The 14,398-nt window shown below is 49.4% G+C and overlaps 1 non-coding gene across 1 annotated transcript; it reads right to left on the bottom strand.

Moving 5' to 3' along the window:
- Nucleotides 1–10,157: 10,157 nt before the first annotated feature.
- Nucleotides 10,158–10,264, bottom strand: LOC115900155. The gene has a single exon (XR_004059827.1). It is a non-coding gene; the product is annotated as a U6 spliceosomal RNA (small nuclear RNA).
- Between the last annotated feature and the right edge of the window lie 4,134 nt (nucleotides 10,265–14,398).

A 14,398-nucleotide genomic window follows, 5' to 3' on the forward strand; every position in this document is an offset into this window, starting at 1 on the left:
AGCCTGTAATCCCAGCACTTTGGGAGTCCGAGACAGGTGGATCACCAGGTCAGGAGATCGAGACCATCCTGGCGAACACGGTGAAACCCCGTCTCTACTAAAAAATACAAAAAACTAGCCGGGCGAGGTGGCGGGCACCTGTAGTCCCAGCTACTCAGGAGGCTAAGGCAGGAGAATGGCGTAAACCCAGGAGGCGGAGCTTGCAGTGAGCTGAGATCCCGCCACTGCACTCCAGCCTGGGCGACAGAGCGAGACTCCGTCTCAAAAAAACAAAAAAACAAAGCAGGCCCTACCAGGCCACACTGCAGAGATCAGACACATGAGATCAGGGAGGACTCTTATAGGTTAAACCATGTCACCTCAAAAAAGACATTACAGTCCTAAACTCAGTACCTCAATCTGACCTCATTTGGGGCAGGGTGCGGTGGCTCACGTCTGTAATCCCAGCACTTTAGGAGGCCAAGGAGGGCGGATCACGAGGTCAGGAGTTGGAGACCAGCCTGGCCAACATGGTGAAACCCAATCTCTACTAGAAATACAAAAATTAGCTGGGTGTGGTGGCAGGCGCCTGTTGTAATCTCAACAACTTGGGAGGCTGAGGCAGGAGAATCTCTTGATACTGGAAGGCGGAGGTTGCAGTAAACTGAGATTGTGCCATTGCACTCCAGCCTTGGTGAAAGAGTGAAACTCTGTCTCAAAAAAAAAAAAAAAAAAAAAAAAAAAAAAACAAGAATGTGACCTTATTTGGAAATACAGGCTTTACAGAGGTAATCAAGTTAAAATGAGGTCATAGGGTGGGCCCTTATTTGGTTTGGATCTATGTCCCCACCCGAATCTCATGTTCAATTGTAATCCCCAGTGTTGGAAGTGGAGCCTGGTGAGAGGTGATTGGATCATGGGGGCAGTTTCTCATGAATGGTTTAGCACCATCCTCTTGGTGCCATAATAGTGAGTGAGATCTGATTTTTTTTTTTTTTTTTTTGAGACAGAGTCTCACTCTGTCACCCAGGATGGAGTGCAGTGGCACGATTTCAGGTCACTGCAAGCTCTGCCTACCGGGTTCACACCATTCTCCCGCCTCAGCCTCCCGAGTAGCTGGGACTACAGGCACCCACCACCACGCCTGGCTAATTTTTTTGTATTTTTAGTAGAGACGGGATTTCACCACGTTAGCCAGGATGGTCTCGATCTCCTGACCTCGTGATCCGCCCGTCTCGGCCTCCCAAAGTGCTGGGATTACAGGCGTGAACCACCGCGCCCGGCAGATCTGATTGTTTAAAAGTGTATAGCACCTCCCCGCCCCTCTCTTCCTCCTGCTTCAGCCATGTGCTGAAGGTTGGTTCAACCAGGAGGCTGGTTCCTCCATTGCCTTCCGCCATGATTGGAAGCTTCCTGAGGACTCCCCAGAAGCAGATGCTGCAATGTTTCCTGCACAACCTTTGGAACCAAGAGCCAATTAATCCTCTTTTCTTTTTTTTTTTTTTTTTTTTTTTTTTTTTTTGAGGCGGAGTCTCGCTCTGTCGCCCGGACTGGAGTGCTGTGGCCGGATCTCAGCTCACTGCAAGCTCCGCCTCTCGGGTTTACGCCATTCTCCTGCCTCAGCCTCCCGAGTAGCTGGGACTACAGGAGCCCGCTACCTCGCCCGGCTAGTTTTAGTTTTTTTGTATTTTTAGTAGAGACGGGGTTTCACTGTGTTAGCCAGGATGGTCTCGATCTCCTGACCTTGTGATCCGCCCGTCTCGGCCTCCCAAAGTGCTGGGATTACAGGCTTGAGCCACCGCGCCCGGCCAATCCTCTTTTCTTTACAAATTACTCAGTCTCGCCAGGCGCAGTGGCTCAAGCCTGTAATCCCAGCACTTTGGGAGGCCAAGACGGGCGGATCACGAGGTCAGGAGATCGAGACCATCCTGGCTAACACGGTGAAACCCCGTCTCTACTAAAAAATACAAAAAACTAGCTGGGAGAGGTGGCGGGTGCCTGTAGTCTCAGCTACTCGGGAGGCTGAGGCAGGAGAATGGCGTAAACCCGGGAGGCGGAGCTTGCAGTGAGCTGAGATCCGGCCACTGCACTCCAGCCTGGGCGACAGAGCGAGACTCCGTCTCAAAAAAAAAAAAAAAAAAAAAAAAAAAACAAATTACTCAGTCTCGAGTATTTCTTTTCTTTTTTTTTTTTTGAGACAGAGTCTCACTCTGTTGCCGGAGTTGCAGTGGCACGAACTTGGCTCACTGCAATTTCCGCCTCCGGGTTCACGCAGTTCTCTGCCTCAGTCTCCTGAGTAGCTGGGATTACAGGTGCCACCATGCCTAGCTAATTTTTGTATTTTTAGTAGAGATGTGGTTTCACCATCTTGGTCTGGCTGGTCTTGAACTCCTGACCTCATGATCCACCTGCCTCGGCCTCCCAAAGTGCTGGGATTACAGGTGTGAGTCACCGTGCCCGGCCTAGGTATTTCTTTCTTTGAGACAGAGTATCGCTTTGTCGTCCAGGCTGGAGTGCAGTGGCTCAATCTTGGCTCACTGCAAGCTCCGCCTCCCGGGTTCAAGCAATTCTCCTGTCTCAGCATCCCAAGTAGCTGAGACTATAGGCATGCATCACCACACCCAGCTAGTTTTTGTATTTTTAGTAGAGAGGGGGTTTCGCTATGTTGGCCAGGCTGGTCTCGAGCTCCTGGCCTCAAATGATCTGTCTGCCTTGGCCTCCCAAAATGCTGGGATTACAGGCATGAGCCATGGTGGCCAGCCTCAGGTCTTTTTTTTTCTTTTTTTTTTTTTTTTTCCTGAGACGGAGTTTCACGTTTGTTGCCCAGGCTGGAGTGCAATGGTGTGATCTCGGCTCACTGCAACCTCCACCTCCCGGGTTTAAGCGATTCTCCTGCCTCAGCCTCCCAAGAAGCTGGGGTTATAGGCACCTGCCACAACATCTGGCTAATGTTTTGTATTTTTAGTAGAGACAGGGTTTCCCCGTGTTGGCCAGACTGGTCCCGAACTCCTGACCTCAGGTGATCTGCCTGCTTTGGCAGATCCCAAATTTGCCTCCCAAATTGCTGGGTTTACAGGTGTCAGTCACCGTGCATGGCTTGGTATTTCTTTATAGCAATGAGAGAACAGACTCATACAGCCCTCTTCCAGTATTACTGGTCTCCTTATAAAAAGGGGAAATGTGAAATTTGCAAGGAGCAGTGGTTCTTGTCTCGGGTTCCCGCTACTAGTGAGACTGAGGCAGGAGCATTGCTTCATCCCATGAGCTGCACTGAGCTGTGATGGTGCCACTGCACTTCAGCCTTGGCGACAGTGTAAGACTCTGTCTCAAAAAAGACAAAAGCAGCCAGGCACCGTGGCTTATGCCTGTAATCCCAGCATTTTGGGAGGATGAGGTGGGCGGATCACCTGAGGGCAGGAGTTGGAGACCAGCCTGACCAACATGGAGAAACCCCATCTCTACTAAAAATACAAAATTAGCCGGGCGTGGTGGCAGGTGCCTGTAATCCCAGTTACTCAGGAGGCTAAGGCAGGAGAATCGCTTGAACCCAAGAGGTGGAGGTTGTAGTGAGCTGAGATCGCAACACTGCACTCCATCCTGGGCAACAAGAGTGAAACTCCGTCTGAAAAAAAAAAAAAAGACAAAAGCAAAGGAGGAAATTTAGACACAGACAGACATGCACGGAGGGAAGACCATGTGAAGGGACACAAGAAGACGGCCGTCTACAAGCCAGGGAGCCTGAGCAGCAGGGCCTGGGGCACAACCTTCCCTGGTTCCTTCTGAGGGACCATGGCCTTGCTGACATCTTGATTTTGGACTTCTGGCCTCCAGAACTGTGAGACAATAAATTTCTGTCCTAAGCCACCCAGTTTGTGGGACTTAAAAAAATTTTTTGGCCGGGCGCGGTGGCTCAAGCCTGTAATCCCAGCACTTTGGGAGGCTGAGATGGGCGGATCACGAGGTCAGGAGATCGAGACCATCCTGGTGAACACAGTGAAACCCCATCTCTACTAAAAAAATACAAAAAAAAAAAAAAAAAACTAGCCAGGCAAGGTGGCGGGCGCCTGTAGTCCCAGCTACTCGGGAGGCTGAGGCAGGAGAATGGGGTAAACCCAGGAGGCGGAGCTTGCAGTGAGCTGAGATCCGGCCACTGCACTCCAGCCTGGGTGACAGAGCGAGACTCGGTCTCAAAAAAAAAAATTTTTTTGCAGGGGGGCCAGGTGTGGTGGCTAACTCCTGTAATCCCAGCACTTTGGGAGGCCGAGGCGGGTGAATCACCTGAGGTTAGGAGATCAGCCTGGGCAACATGGCAAAACCCTGTCTCTACTAAAAAATACAAAAGTTAGCTGAGTATGGTGGTGTGCGCCTGTAGTCCCAGCTACTCAGGAGGCTGAGGTGGGAGAATCGTTTGAACCCAGGAGGCGGAGGTTGCAGTGAGCTGAGATCAGGCCATTGTAGTCCAGCCTGGGCGACAGAGGGAGACTCCATCTCAAAAAAAAAAAACAGGCCGGGCGTGGTGGCACATGCCTGTAATCCCAGCACTTTGGTAGGCCAAGGCAGGCAGATCACGAGGTCAGGAGATTGAGACCATCCTGGCTATCTCGGTGAAACCCCGTTTCTACTAAAAATGCAAAAAATTAGCCGGGCGTGGTGGCGGGCGCCTGTAGTCCCAGCTGCACGAGAGTCTGAGGCAGGAGAATGGCGTGAACCCGCGAGGCGGAGCTTGCAGTGGGCGGAGATCCGGCCACTTCACTCCAGCCCCAAGGAGCCTGGAGTGATTTGGGTTGGGGTCTTCAGCCAGCCAGGGAAGTTGAATTCTAATGGGGTTGCAAGTGTGTTCAGATGAGACTAGATCGTCATGCAGAGTTTGGAGCTAGGTCCTCTCGGATTTGAATCCCAGTTTTGTCAGTTTGTAACTGAGCCACGGTGGGCAAGCACCCCAGCCTCTCTGAGCCCCATCTGTGAAAGGGGAATATTGATGGGACTTGGCAAAGAGATTGTTATGAGTGTTCCACGAAAGAACAGTTGTCTGGCGATTAGCACAGCGCTCAGTAAATGGTGGCTCCAACCTTCCCTCTCGTGGGATGTGCTGTGCTCAGAGAAAGAGGATTGCTGCCTTCCAGATTAAATGAATTGGCTGATCTGTGAGCCTTTAGCAAAGGTAGTGTATCTGTGAGAATCTGACCGGGACAAACAGTTACCACACTAAGAGAACTTATCCTGAGAATTGCTCCAGGGGTGCCGGAAGACTTACGGGAAAAAGCACGCAGGGGAGGGGCAGCCGCCAGGTTAGCCCCAGCAGGAGGACTGCCATCACCCCTGGGATTGGAGGGACAGAGACAGGGGGTGGTGTTTCTGGTACCCAAGAGGGACTGGAGTCCCCAGGCAGAAGCCAGAGCCACAGTGGGCCTGTCTGGTGGGAAGTGGAGCTGGAGATACCACCTGAGGCAGAGGGGTAGGAACACCCTAGATTCCCCTCCTCCCACCACCAGGCTCCTCCCACCCACCAGGCTCCTCCCACCCACCAGGCTCCTCCCACCCACCAGGCTCCTCCCACCCACCAGGCTCCTGGCACTGCCTCCGGTTGGTCCATCTGGGCAGGAAGCCACTCTGCCACAGGTTGGCCACCCTGTGATCTGGAGCAAGGCAAGAGAAAGGCAAGGGAGGGGTCCGAGGGCAAAGAAGTATAGGTCCAACACTGGGGTGTGGGGGTTCCATCCATTCTCTCTGGAGCCCAGATTCCCCATCTAGAAAACGGGGATAGTGATAGCACCTACTTATAGAATAGTTGACTACCTACAACAGGGTAATGCCTGTAAGCAGGTGAGCCCTGCAGCTGGCACACAGTAGGGAGTACCCCATAGATGTCACAAACAACCTGGTTAGCTGTTTTCTGCTCAGAGGATGAAAGGAGGTAACAGGGCCAGACGCAGTGGCTCAACACCTGTAGTCCCAGCACTTTGGGAGGCTGAGGCAGGAGGATCGCTTGAGCGCAGGAGTTCAAGACCAGCCTGTGCAACATGGTAAAACCCTGCCTCTAATTAAAAAAAATAAATAAATAAAAAACAGAGAAAGAGAAAAGAAAGGAAGGAAGGAAAGAAAGAAAAAGAAAGAAAGGAAGGAAAGAAAGAAAAGAAAGAAAGAAACGAGCTGAGCTAACAGGACAGGGCTTGGGAATACATTCAAGGTACAGGAACAGTGCTAAGGCTCGTGATATTTTTGTCTTGGAGACGTGTCCATCTGTCCTCTCTCCATTCTAAGCTGGTGAGTCTGTCAGTCTCCTTTTAGAAATCCTGAGTCAGGGCAGCTCTTAAAAGTTCAGGGTGGCTCGAAGTTTGGCCTCTGCGCTCCCTCAAAAGGATTTCAAATCCACTGGATTTTTAGTTGGTTTCTCTGCCTACTACCGTTGCCAAACTTCCCTTGCCTCCCCCAGCCTGGGGCTGAGCCATTTCCAGGATCTCGCTTTGTATAATTAAAAAGAAAAATAGAACAGCTGATGTTGCCAAACATGTATTTAAAGTGACACCCTGAGTTCAAGGAGTGGAAAATAAAAACGTTTAAGGTTTAGATTAAAAGTCTCCATGCTCAGCTGTCTCCCGACCCTGGGATTTCTCCATAGCCCGGCCGCCTTTAATCCCCTGCCGTGGCTCATAAAAAAGCCCTTTAGACTGAGGGCATTTATTTCCCAGAGAACAGTTCTAGCCTAATCACACAAAAACACCCGCATCCTGGGAACAGCCTGTCAAATGCAGTGTGGCTCTGTGAGGCCCCAGAGAAGCTGGAGAAATTGTAGTGCTGATCACCCTAGAAGTCACACTCCGTCACTTTCCTAGACTGTACCCTTCCCCCACAATATCCAATTCATCAATAAACCCAGTCAATTCTAGCTCCTAGCATTTTCCTGAGATCTGAGCTCTTCCATCCAGCGGCACCCCTTGCATTGCATCCGGGCCCTCATTGCTGCCCACCCACATGTCTGCAGTTCCCCACCCGGGCTCTCTGCTTCTGCTGATCCCATTAAAGCCCGTTCTGTAACAGCAACCAGAAATAGTTTTGGAAACATAAATCTGATCATGTCCTTTCTCTGCTTATATTAGTTTCCCATTGCTGCTGTAAGAAATTACCATACATTTAGTGACTTAATACAAATTCAGAGAGGGTGCAGTGGCTCACGCCTGTAGTCCCAGCACTTTGAGAGGCTGAAGCAGACAGATCACCTGAGGTTGGGAGTTCAAGACCAGCCTGACCAGCATGGAGAAACCCCGTCTCTACTAAAAAAAAAAAAAAAAAAAAAAAAGAAAGAAAGAAAGAAAAAGCTAGGTGTGGTGGTGCATGCCTGTAATCCCAGCTACTAGGGAGGCTGAGGGAGGAGAATCACTTGAACCCGGGAGGCAGAGGTTACAGTGAACCCAGATCACGCCATTGCACTCTAGCCTGGACAACAAGAGCAAAACTCCGTCACAAAAACACAAATTTACTAGGTGCAGTGGCTCACGCCTGTAATTCTAGCACTTTGGGAGGCTGAGGCGGGGGGATCACTTGAGGTCAGAAGTGGGAGACCAGCCCGGCAAACATGGCAAAACCTTGTCTCTACAACACCAAAATTCAAAAATTAGCCAGGTGTGGTGGGGCACACCTGTAGTCCCAGCTACTTGGGAGACTGAGTCAGGAGAATCGCTTGAATCCAGGAAGCGGAGGTTGCAGTGAGCCGAGATTATGCCACTGTACTCCAGCGTGGGCGACACAGCAAGACTCCGTCTCAAAAACAAACCAAACAAAAGCACAAATTTGCCGGGTGCAGTGGCTCATGCCTGTAATCCCAGCACTCTGGGAGGCTGAGGCATGTGGATCACCTGAGGTCAGGAGTTTGAGATCAGTCTAACATGGTGAAACCCTGTCTCTATTAAAACCACCAAAAAAAGGCTAGGTGCAGTGGCTCACGCCTGTAATCGCAGCACTTTGGGAGACTGAGATGGACTGATCACCTGAGGTCAGGAGTTTGAGACCAGCCTGGCCAACATGGTGAAACCCCATCTCTACTAAAAATTCAAAAATTAGCTGGGCGTGTTGGCAGGCGCCTGTAATCCCAGCTACTCGGGTGGCTGAGGCAGGAGAATCACTTGAGCTCAGGAGGCGGAGGTTGCAGTGAGCCGAGATTGTGCCATCACGCTCCAACCTGGGGGACAACAGCAAGACTTTGTCTCCAAAAAATAAAAATACAAAATACAAAATACAAAATTTAGCCAGGCGTGGTGGCGGGTGCCTATAATCCCAGCTACTCGGGAGGCTGAGGCAGGAGAGTTTCTTGAACCTGGGAGGCGGAGGTTGCAGTGTGCTGAGATCATGCCACTGCACTCCAGCCTGGCTGACAGAGTGAGACTCCATCCCAAAACACACACACACACACACACACACACACACACACACACACACACTATCTTACAATCTAGAGGTCAGAAATTCAAAATGAATCATCAGGGGCCAAAATTAAGGTGACAGCAGGGTTGGTTCCTTTGGAGGCTCTAATGAAAAAATGGGAAAACCCATTTCTTGTTTTTTCCCTTCTGCTGGCTGCCCGCATTCCTTAGTGTGCAGCCCCTTCTGTTTCTTTTTTTTTTTTTTTCTTTTTTTATTGAGGCGGAGCTTGCAGTGAGCTGAGATCATGCCATTCCGGGTTTAAGAGATTCTCCTCCCTTGGGGAATCACAGGCATGCACCACCACACCTAGCAGATTTTTGTATTTTTAGTAGACACAGGGTTTCGCCATGTTGGCCAGGCTGGGGACCTCTTTTATTGATTAGTTTTGTTGGTATTTTTTTTTTTTTGAGACAGAGTCTCGCTCTGTCGCCCAGGCTGGAGTGCAGTGGCCGGATCTCAGCTCACTGCAAGCTCCACCTCCCGGGTTCAAGCCATTCTCCTGTCTCAGCCTCCCGGGTAGCTGGGACCACAGGCGCCGCCACCTCGCCCGGCTAGTTTTTTGTATTTTTTAGTAGAGACGGGGTTTCACCGTGTTAGCCAGGATGGTCTCGATCTCCTGACCTCGTGATCCGGCCATCTCGGCCTCCCAAAGTGCTGGGATTACAGGCTTGAGCCACCGCGCCCGGCCGAGGCCAGGAGTTTAAGACCAGCCTGGCGAATGTTTTCGCAACATGGCGAAACCCTCTACAAAAAATAAAACGAAAAAATTGGCCAGGCATGCTGGCTTGCACCTGTGGTCCTAGTTACTGGGGAAGCTAAGGCAGGAGGATCCCTTGAGCCTAGGAGTTTGAGGCTGCAGTGAGCTGTGATTGCACCAGTGCACTCCAGCCTGGGTGAGAGAGGGAGACCCCCATCTCTAAAAATAAAATGAAACAAGTGAATGATTCAAAACAAAAATTAACAGGCCAAAGGAAACAATATATATAAAAACTCGGCCAGCACATGGTGGCTCACACTTGGGATCCCAGCACTTTGGGAGGCCGAGGTGGGTGGTCAGGAGTTTGGGACCAGCCTGGCTAACATGGCAAAACCTCATCTCTACTAAAAAATACAAAAATTAACCGGGTGTGGTGGCGTGCAGCTGTGATGCCAACTACTCGGGAGGCTGAAGCAGGAGAATCCCTTGAACCCGGGAGGCGGGGATTGCAGTGAGCCGAGATTGTGCTACTGCACTCCAGGGTGGGCAATAGAGTGAGACCCTGTCTCAAAAAAAAAAAAAAAAAAAAAAAAAAAAAAGCCGGGTGCAGTGGCTCATGCCTATAATCCCAGCACTTTGGGAGGCCGAGGCAGGTGGTTCACGAGGTCAGGGGTTCAAGACCAGCCTGGCCAAGATGGTGAAACCTCATCTCTACTAAAAATACAAAAATTGGCCGGGCGTACTGGCAGGCACCTGTAATCCCAGCTACTCAGGAGACTGAGGCAGGAGAATCACTTGAACCCAGGAGGCAGAGGTTGCAGTGAGCCGAGATCGCGCCACTGCACTGCAACCTGGGTGACAGAGCAAGACTCCGTCTCAAAAACAAACAAACAAACAAACAAACAAAAAATCTGCAATGGTACAATAAGCGATAAATACAAAAATAAGGATAGTGGTACTTTCAGGGGGTTAGGAGGAAGAGACCGGGATGGGTCCATGGAGAACCATGGAGAATTTCAAAGACTCACTGGGATTGCTGGACTTCTGTTGCTGCTGTTTTAACGTGGAATGCCTTAGCCTCATGAATGTGCTTGTCATTCTTGCACAAGAGCCATGCTAAAGTGCTCTGTGTGGTTCCAATTTCAGTATACGTGCTGCCAAAGTGAATACTGCTGTTTTTTTTTTTTTTTTTTTCTGAGACAGAGTCTTGCTCTGTCGCTCAGGCTGGAGTGCAGTGGCCGGATCTCGGCTCACTGCAAGCTCTGCCTCCCGGGTTTACGCCATTCTCCTGCCTCAGCCTCCGGAGTAGCTGGGATTACAGGCACCCGCCACCTCGCCCGGGTAGTTTTTTGCATTTTTTGGTAGAGACGGGGTTTCACCATGTTAGCCAGGATGGTCTCGATCTCCTGACCTCGTGATCCGCCCGTCTCAGCCTCCCAAAGTGCTGGGATTACAGGCTTGAGCCACCACGCCCGGCCTGCTTTTTTTTTAATTGTGATAAAATATACATAACAGGCCGGGCGCGGTGGCTCAAGCCTGTAATCCCAGCACTTTGGGAGGCCGAGTCGGGCGGATCACGAGGTCAGGAGATCGAGACCATCCTGGCTAACACGGTGAAACCCCGTCTCTACTAAAAACTACAAAAAACTAGCCGGGCGACGTGGCGGCGCCTGTAGTCCCAGCTACCCGGGAGGCTGAGACAGGAGAATGGCGTGAACCCGGGAGGCGGAGCTTGCAGTGAGCTGAGATCCGGCCACAGCACTCCAGCCTGGGTGACAGAGCGAGACTCCGTCTCAAAAAAAAAAAAAAAAAAAAAAAAAAAAAAAAAAAATATATATATATATATATATATATATATATATATATATACATAACATATAAATTTATAATTTTAACAGTTTTTAAGTGTATAGCTCCATGGCATTAAGCATACTCACACTGTTGTACAACCATCACCACCATCCACGTCTAGAACTTTTTCATCCTCTCAAACGAAAACTCTGTCCCCATTAAATCTAACTCCCCAAAATATCCCCCTCCATCCAGCCCCTGGCCACCATCATTATATCTATTTTATTTCCTTTCTCTCTTTTCCTTTGTTTTTGTTTTTTTGAGATAGAGTTTCACTCTGTCACCCAGGCTGAAGTGCAGTGGCTCAATCTCGGCTCACTGCAACCTCCGCCTCCCAAGTTCAAGTGATTTGTCTGTCTCACCCTCCCAAGTAGTTGGGATTACAGCCACGCGCCACCATGCCTGACTCATTTTTTTTTTTTTTTTTTTTGGAGATGGAGTTTCGCTCTTGTTGCCCAGGCTAGAGTGTAACGGCACGATCTTGGCTCACCGCAACCTCCGCCTCCTGGGTTCAAGCAATTGCCTACCTCAGCCTTCCCAGTAGCTGGGATTACAGGCATGTGCCACCATGCCCAGTTAATTTTGTATTTTTAGTAGAGATGGGGTTTCTCCATGTTGGTTAGGCTGGTCTCGAACTCCTGACCTCAGATGATCCACCCGCCTTGGCCTCCCCAGGTGCTGGGATTACAGGAGTGAGCCACTGTGCCCAACCATTGGGCCCACCATTCTGTTTTCTGTCTCCATGAATTGAAATACTCTAGGTACTTCATATTAATGGAATCATACCATATTTGTCCATTCATGTCTGGCTTATTTCACTTAACATAATGTCTTCAAGGTTTACCTTGTTGCAGCATGTGTCAGAATTTCCTTTGTTTTAAAGTCTGAATCACATTCCATATTATATTATATTCCATATATCGTGTTTTTCCATTTATCTACGGATGGACTTTTGGGTCATTTCCACCTTTGTGGCTGTTGTCAATAGCACTGCTATGAAACTGTTAATGTTTTCTCTCTTAAGTCGATGGTAATAATAGTGTGTGTGTGTGTGTGTGTATATATATATATATGTATATATATATTTTTTTTATTTGAGATGGAGTCTCCCTCCGTTGGCCAGGCTGGAGTGCAGTGGTGTGATCTTGGTTCACTGCAACCTCCGCCCCCTGGGTTCAAGTGATTCTCCTGCCTCAGCCTCCCAAGTAGCTGAGACTACAGGTGCATGCCACCATGCCTGACTAATTTTGTATTTTTAGTAGAGATGAGGTTTCACCATATTGGCCAGGATGGTCTCAATCTCCTGACCATGTGATCTGCCCGCCTTGGCCTCCCAAAGTGCTAGGATTACAGGCGTGAACTACCGCACCCGGCCCCTATATTATTATTTTTTAAACCAAACATATAAGTTTATTTCCTATTTTTAAGCTCAGAACCACATAATGTTATTTATTTTCACACTTTCCCAGAGTGGAACCGTCTTTATTACTTTGCTTGGCAGTAAGTAACTCCAGAAAGTAATCTAATGACTCAGTTTTACTATGGCAAATATTATTAGCCATTTTCTTGCCAAAATAATCAATACATTATTAAAGTTCATCTTATAAATGTTCTAAACTAACTGATGATAAGACCACAATAAAAGGTAATGTAGAGTCAGACGCAGTGACCCCTGACTGTAATCCCAGCACTTTGGGGAGGTACGTGGATCACTTGAGACAGGAGTTTGAGACCAGCCTGGGCAACATAGTGAGACCTCCATCTCTATAACAAATTTAAAAATTAGCTGGGTGTGGTGGTGTCCACCTATAGTCTCAGCTACTCGAGCGGCTGAGACAAGAGGATTGCTTAAGCCCAGGAGGTTGAGGCTGCAGTGAGCTATGATTGCACTACTGAACTCCAGCTTAGGCAACACAGCAAGATCCCATCTCCCCCACAAGAAAAGGAGGCCAGGCAAGGTGGCTCAAGCCTATAATGCCAGCAGTTTGGGAGGCTGACGTGGGCATATCTCTTGAGCCTAGGAGTTAGAGACCAGCCTGGACAACATGGAGAAACCTTGCCTCTACAAAAAAACACAAAAAAATTAGCCAGGTGTGGTGGTGCATGCCTATTGTCCCAGCTACTCTGAGGCTTGAACCAGGGAGGTGGAGGTTCCTGTGAGCCGAGATGGTGTCATTGCACTCCAGTCTAGGTGAGAGAGAGAGACTCCATCTCAAAAACAAACAAACAAACAAACAAACAAACAAAACCTGCAGAATATATTTTACCACAGTTAAAAAGAAGGAGGGGAGGAAAGTGTTGGATCGTGCAAAGCTTTGTGACTCTAGTGAAGATTTGAGTCTTCAATGATTTCTACGCATTGTCTTGGTATTTGCAAAATTAGATCATGGATTACCTCTATAATTTTTCAAAACTGACTTGCCAATATAGGAGTCCAGGCAAGGGGTTAAGAAGTCAAGGAGGGCCGGGCGCGGTGGCTCAAGCCTGTAATCCCAGCACTTTGGGAGGCCGAGACGGGCGGATCACGAGGTCAGGAGATCGAGACCATCCTGGCTAACACGGTGAAACCCCGTCTCTACTAAAAATACAAAAAAAAAAAAAAAAACTAGCCGGGCGAGGTGGCGGCGCCTGTAGTCCCAGCTACTCGGGAGGCTGAGGCAGGAGAATGGCGTGAACCCGGGAGGCAGAGCTTGCAGTGAGCTGCGATCTGGCCACTGCACTCCAGCCTGGGTGACAGAGCGAGACTCCGTCTCAAAAAAAAAAAAAAAAAGAAGTCAAGGAGGAGGAGGGTCAAATCTTTCATTTCATATCTGGAAACGTCAGGCCAAATCTGAGGGAGAGCACCTGTCAGAAGCGCCGGCCCTCTGCCAGAGCTCCAGGGTTAGAACCCAGCTGCTGCCCTCTTGCCTGGTGTATGAAAGAAGGAACAACTGCGGTGGGGGAAGCGGCCGTAATCAGACAGCAGGCATTGATTGAGCGGGAGCTGCAGGCAAAGTCTTCCATGGGGGACATCCTCCATGGGGGATGGACAGGCAGGTGAGCTAGGGGCCAGCCTGGCCTCACCTTCAAAGAGCTGGTTCCCAGGTGAGAAGATATGGCCCTGAGAAAGGTACCTGGCAGTCCAGGTGATAAGGGGCCCTTTGCACTCTAAACACACCCACCTTCTAGCCTTATCTTTGTGTGTTAGAGTTATTTATTTACAGGCCACGTTAGCAAGAAGACTGGGCGCTCCTTGAGGGCGTTCATTCATTCAGGCATTTATTGAACTACTGTGTACCCAGCCACTGATTGGGACAGCTGTATACAGTAGCTGCTTGATAAACATACACTGCACTGAATGACAAACTCAGAGCTTAGCATTTCATAGGCACTCCATAAATACTGCTTGGATTGAATAAATAATGCATGAATAAATTACAGGCATCAGGCCTGGCACACAGCAGGTGTTTAATA

Source organism: Rhinopithecus roxellana, chromosome 10 (genome assembly GCF_007565055.1).
Source record: "Rhinopithecus roxellana isolate Shanxi Qingling chromosome 10, ASM756505v1, whole genome shotgun sequence".
In the NCBI taxonomy this organism is placed as follows: Eukaryota; Metazoa; Chordata; class Mammalia; order Primates; family Cercopithecidae; genus Rhinopithecus; species Rhinopithecus roxellana.